The sequence below is a fragment of the Apium graveolens genome, chromosome 4, assembly GCF_009905375.1.
Source record: "Apium graveolens cultivar Ventura chromosome 4, ASM990537v1, whole genome shotgun sequence".
Classification (NCBI taxonomy): Eukaryota; Viridiplantae; Streptophyta; class Magnoliopsida; order Apiales; family Apiaceae; genus Apium; species Apium graveolens.
The window spans coordinates 288502930-288509552 of record NC_133650.1 but is presented as its reverse complement, the minus strand read 5'-3'; the positions used below and the strand labels follow the sequence as shown (position 1 = coordinate 288509552).

Genomic DNA, 6623 nt, shown 5'->3' with positions numbered 1-6623 from the left:
TTATACCATGCTTTCATTGGAACCCATGGTGACGATGAGTTCAATTATGGGCTAATCGTTATCATGGGATTCTAGCGGATTTACTTATGAATTTTAATAGTTAATTATTTTGATATCTTGGTGTGTGGTGATTGATTGATATCCTAGTATTGGTTGTGCTTATTCGTCATATGTGCGTAGCTAACATATAAGATAGCGTGTTAATCTCTATTGAAGCGACAGTGAATATAGAGGTTTAGAACTTGCCATGCTAGCATAGGTTCATGTATGTGTATGCATGATTCGTAGGTAATTCTAACCGTTTTACTTGCCCTATGTAATCAAGATAGATAACTTGTGATTAAACCGTTATGTTGTCAAATTCTATAGACATATAGGGTCTCAATATAATTGGTGCCTATTCAGCTTCTATCTCTTTTGTGAATGTCTGGTAGAATGGTACTCATGCAATGAAAGTTGGCTTTTATCAGTTTCATGTTATCTGATTAGTGTCATCACCATCACATGCTAAGGTTAAGAACAATAAGGCTATTGAATGAAGTAGTAATGAAGTTAGAATCCCATGTTTGTCATATATAGTAACTCAACCTCAATTCTCTTAGTTTATGTTATTTAGTATAATCTCTTATTTTAATAAAAACCCGATTTGTTATTTGTCTTAGCATTGAGCGATAACCATACATTATTGCATAGGTGCATAAATTTAACTTAACCTAAACCAGTCTCTGTGGGAACAAATCTGATTTATATCTTATACTACTTGCGAACGTGTATACTTGCATGAATATTAGTGCGTGTTTTCATCCTAACAAGTTTTTGGCGCCACTACCGGGGACTCGGTGTTAATTTTTAGTTTATGTGCTTGTCATCAGTGGTCGTTAAAGTTCACTGACTCAGATTCTTTTACTTTCACGATTTATTTGTTTGTGTTTCAGGTACTCTTTATAATGGGAGATCCAGCAGCACGAACGAAAGCCTTGATGGATTTTTCTCAACCCAAGATCAATGACATTCAATCTAGCATTGTCAGGCCAGCTATCACAGCTAATACCTTTGAGATAAAGCCTATCATAATTCAATGGGTGCAGAATTCAATCCAGTTTAGGGTTCTCCAACTAAAGATCCCAATATGCACATTAGGGATTTTATTGAGATCTGCGACACCTTCAAGTTCAACAGTGTTTCTGAAGATGCTGTGAAGTTGAGATTGTTCCCATTCTCTCTAAAGGATAAGGCTAAGAGCTGGTTACACTCTCTACCAGCTGGTTCGATTAGTACTTGGGAAGATCTTGCTCAGAAGTTTCTTACTAAATTCTTCCTTATGGCGAAGACAACTGTAATCAGGAATGCTCTTACTCAATTTGTGCAGCAATTAGGAGAATCTTTATATGAAGCTTGGGAGCGCTACAAGGAGATGCTTAGGAAGTGTCCTCATCATGGAATGCCTGATTGGATGATCATCAATTGTTTTTACAATAGGTTGGGAGCACAGTCCAGACCCATGCTCGATGCAGCAGCAGGCGGAACATTATGGGCAAAGAGCTATGAGGAAGCTTATGATCTAATTGAACTAATGGCTGCTAATGAATATCAGTATCCAACCCAGAGATGTCCACAGGGCAAGGTAGCAGGAGTTCTTGAAGTGGATACAGTTACGGCTATCACTGCTCAACTAAAGGCGTTGTCTATGAAGATCGATTCTCTGGCTAACCTGGGTGTTAATCAGATAACCAGTGTTTGTGAGCTATGTGCAGGTTCGCATGTGACGGAGCAATGCGCTATATCTAGTGAATCAACTCAATTTGTGAGCAACTTTCAGAGATCGCAGCAACCAGTTCCAGACACTTATCATCCTGACAACTAGAATCATCCTAACTTCAGATGGAGCAACAATCAGAATACGATGCAACAGCCGTTCCAGCAGTTTGGAAATAAGTTATTTAACCCTCCTGGTTTTCAGCAACAAATTACACCAAAACAACAAACTTATGGTGCATGTCTATCTTCGAATGAAAAATCTGAATTGGAGGAGTTGCGGCTTATGTGCAAAAACCAGGCTCTTATATGCCAAAGCCAGGCTGTTTCTATCAAGACTCTGGAGAACCAAATAGGGCAAATTGCTAATGCCTTATTAAATCGACCACCAGGAACGCTTCCTAGTGATACAGAAACAAATCCAGGCAAGAGGGAAGTTGAAGAACAGGTGAACGCCATCACCTTGAGGTCTGGAAAGGTCGCAAGCCCCCAAATTCAGCAAGACGAAGATCCCGAAAAATCTCAAGATTCAAAAAATGCAGTTGTGGCTGAAGAAGAAGTGTAGAAGGAAGCAGAAGTGGAACCAAGGAAGACTACTGTGGAACACACTCCTCCTGAGGGTAATACAGGGGAGAAACAGATCTATCCTCCACCTCCTTTTCCTAAGAGGCTATAGAAGAAAAAGCTGGATAAGCAGTTTGAGAAGTTTTTGGAGGTGTTCAAGAAACTTCATATCAACATACCTTTTGTTGAAGCTCTTGAACAGATGCCTAGATATGTGAGGTTTATGAAAGGTATTTTCTCTCGGAAAGTGAAACTCGATGACTTAGAGACCGTTGCTCTAACGGAGGAATGCAGTGCTGTGCTGCAACAGAAGTTGCCTCCGAAGATTAAGCTTCACTATTCCTTGCACCATCGGAAACTTGTCGTTTGACAAGTGTTTATGTGATTTAGGAGCTAGCATCAATCTGATGCCCTTATCTATCTTCAAGAAGCTTGGTCTGCCTGATCCGAAACCAACATACATGTCATTGCAACTAGCTTACCGTTCCATCGCTTATCCACGAGGTATAGTGGAGGATGTCTTGGTCAAGGTGGATAAACTCATCTTTCCTGCTGACTTTGTATTTCTTGATTTCGAGGAAGATAAAAAGATTCTCATTATTTTGTGAAGACCATTCTTGGCTACAGGCCGAACTATGATCGATGTGCAAAAAGAAGAGCTTATGATGAAGGTTCACGATCAAAAGGTCACTTTTAATGTGTTCAAGAAAATAAAGTTACCCACAGCTAAAGAGGAGTGCTTTAAAGTAGAGCAAATTCAGGTTTTGAATGCACCTCCGTGGAAGAGGAAGTTGGATTTGCCATTCGATTCTCTTGGGTTAGCAGAGTTAAAAAAATTTCAGGTGCATTTTGAACCATCTATTGAAGAAGCTCCCACACTTGAGCTCAACGGACTGCCAGATCACTTGAATTATTCATTCTTAGGTGCACCACATGATAAGGGCTTGGGATATATATTTGATGATGTATAGAGTGGCTGGACGGATCTTCCAGTGCCTACAAAGGGTTCTTCTCATGTGCCACAGACATTTGATAGGTTTGGTCTTGGTGATGAGCAGTACAGGCGAGTGACTAGGCGTATGGAGGCCATGCACGACATTCACCATCATTTTGCTGAAGATTTGACACACGCTTTCAGTACTGTTGTCCGAGACACTGGTGGCGAGGTTAATTGGCCACCTGATCCTCCACCTGACGAGGGTGACTCTCCTGCTAATTAGGTATGCCTGAAATCCTTATTATTACCTTCAATTAGAACATTGAAAATTTTAAGTTTGGGGGTGATAATGTGAGGATTAGTAATGTGTGTGTCCATAAATATTTATATTGCATGTTTAGTTTAGTTCATTCATATTTTTGCATGATTGTTCATTTAGAACATATTTGTTTATTTTTATGTGATTTCATATAGTTGCATTTGCATGCATATTTAGCATGATCCCTTAAGATAAACTATGATATTTGATAAGTTGATGTTGATTTGAGTGTGGTGATGATGAATAGAGGGATGTTTAAGTCCTAATGAATTGATTTGCATGCCAGAAATAAATATTTTCACAAAGTCTTATAGGGTTGCTTTTGATCTAGATCATGATCATACTTGTTTGTTGTTGAGATTTAATCACTTGGTTATATTTAGAATTTGTGATATTCTCGTAATGACGTAAAAACACTGATTTTTTTATCTGCAGAAAAACTTGGATTTCATTGCTAGTTGTTGTAAGGCTAGGCGTCAAATGGCTAGTAGCCGGCTCATATTTTTATGAGTAGTCTACGGTTAAATGAGATGGAGCGAAACACACTCATTCAGAAATTATTGTAAAAAAAAGAAAAAAGAAAAAAAGAAAAGAAAAAAGAAAGTATGTGTTTATGCATAATTGATCAAGAGTGAGCTCTTTAATACTCAAGTTAATAAGTTCTAGGGGACTTTGTGCCTAGTGATCTAAGGATTTTATAGTCTGGGATCCGCTAACCTAACGCTCACTACATGGGTATTATTGCATAAGTCTTTCGGGACCTCATTCATTGCACGGTCAAATAAGCATCTTTGTTATGTGTTCAATAATAGTGTGAATCCTTGTATAACTCTAGTATAAAGGAGGTTTTGCGAGTCATAATGTGTTTATTGTCTATTATGTTTATAAACTTTTGATTGTTTCGATGATAGATAAGTTATGGTTATTGATCTAGTATCGAGAGATATCTGTTAAGCATTCCACACACGCACATTTCTGGTTTGTGAGTTATTTTGTGGGATTTATTCGAACTCTGTTTTAAGTCATTCCATTCTTAGAGGCGTTGGCTTATTCATTTGGTTATGGTTATTCTGATGGTATCGATTGCATTATCATTTAGTTGCATTCACGTAGTTGCATTCATGCATTAGGTTTATTTTGTAGTTTTGAGTCTGTTTATGCTTGAGGACAAGCATCGATTCAAGTTTGGGGGTGTGATAATTGGATTTTATATCCACTTGGGACGCTTTATTACAAGCTTAAATTGGTGTTTTGGACTCAAGTTGGTGGTATTTTGATGTGTTTTTGTGGTATTACATTTCAAGTATCAGTTATATGAAGAAAATAGGCTCTTTAAAAGGAAATATGATAAAAAGTGATCAGAATTGGAAGCCTAGGCCATTGTCAAGTTGTAGAGAATCTCGTTAGCTTCGTGTGGGCAGTTGAATCGCCTAATTCTGACGAGTAGAACTCAAGTTATGGCCAAAACAAGATTCATCAGAATATTTTCCAAACAGGCTCCAGGCGCCCGCCTGGTATGTGGGGCGGCCGCTGGGGAGCTGAGGCGCCCGCCCGGAGAGCTGAGGCGACCACCTGAGGCGCGGCTGGTCGCTGATTTCGCTCATAAAGCCTTTTTAGAGTGGAATTTGACGATTTTAAGGGTCCAGGTCCACTAGGGGCGTATATATACTTAAAAAAGGGTTTTCATCATCCGGGAAGATTGGGATACCAAGGAGAATACCTAGAAGCATAGAACAACTCCGAAAAAGAAGATCTTCTTTTCAACTTGTGATTCTTTGAATTAGTTATAACTTTGGATGCTCGTTTTTGTTCTTGTTGAACCTAGATCTCGTTTATTCGTACTTTAATTATTATTCAGTTTATTGAGACCTTATTTATACCATGCTTTCATTGGAACCTATGGTGACGATGAGTTCAATTATGGGCTAATCGTTATCATGGGATTCTAGCGGATTTACTTATGAATTTCAATAGTTAATTATTTTGATATCTTAATGTGTGGTGATTGATTGATATCCTAGTATTGGTTGTGCTTATTCGTCTTATGTGCGTAGCTAACATATAAGATAGCGTGTTAATCTCTATTAAAGCGGCAGTGAATATAGAGGTTTAGAACTTGCCATGCTAGCATAGGTTCATGTATGTGTATGCATGATTCGTAGGTAATTCTAACCGTTTTACTTGCCCTATGTAATCAAGATAGATAACTTGTGCTTAAACCGTTATGTTGTCAAATTCTATAGACATATAGGGTCTCAATATAATTGGTGCCTATTCAGCTTCTATCTCTTTTGTGGATGTCTGGTAGAATGGTACTCGTGCAACGAAAGTTGGTGTTTATCAGTTTTGTGTTATCTGATTAGTGTCATCACCATCATATGCTAAGGTTAAGAACAATAAGGCTATTGAATGAAGTAGTAATGAAGTTAGAATCCCATGTTTTTCATATATAGTAATTCAACCTCAATTCTCTTAGTTAATGTTATTTAGTATAATCTCTTAATTTAATAAAAACCCAATTTGTTATTTGTCTTGGCATTGAGAGATAACCATACATTGTTGCATAGGTGCATAAATTTAACTTAACCTAAACCAGTCTCTGTGGGAACGAATCCGATTTATATCTTATACTACTTGCGAACGCGTATACTTGTGTGAATATTAGCGCGTGTTTTCGCCTTAACAATCATGTCTCCTTCTTCTTTCTTCAACTTCAGCCTTATCTCTTTTCTTTGTTTGTCTGTAAAGAAATTTTGGCTTAGGTGTTTGGGAAGGTTTGATGTTAGAGATAGTTAATGTTGTGGGTTGAGCTAAGGTTTGAGATGGTTGTATTTGGATTTTTAGGGTTGTTTGAGTTCCTGAATCATCATGAGGTTTTCTGCTCTTCCTCTCCCCTCTTCTCTTCTTCTCTTTATCTTTCTTGTCATCCTCCTCCTTCTTCTCTCCACCCTTGCTACCAGATGGCTTACTAGACTGACTAGGATTTGAGCCAGAAGGATTCTGATCACTCTTCTTGTGCTCATCATCATCCAAGTTATCATTGTTAAA

General features: G+C 38.1%; 1 non-coding gene across 1 annotated transcript; it reads right to left on the bottom strand.

Annotated features, from left to right (window-relative positions):
• Positions 1-1336: 1336 nt before the first annotated feature.
• On the bottom strand, positions 1337-1443 carry LOC141722849 (small nucleolar RNA R71). The gene has a single exon (XR_012575848.1). It is a non-coding gene; the product is annotated as a small nucleolar RNA R71 (small nucleolar RNA).
• Between the last annotated feature and the right edge of the window lie 5180 nt (positions 1444-6623).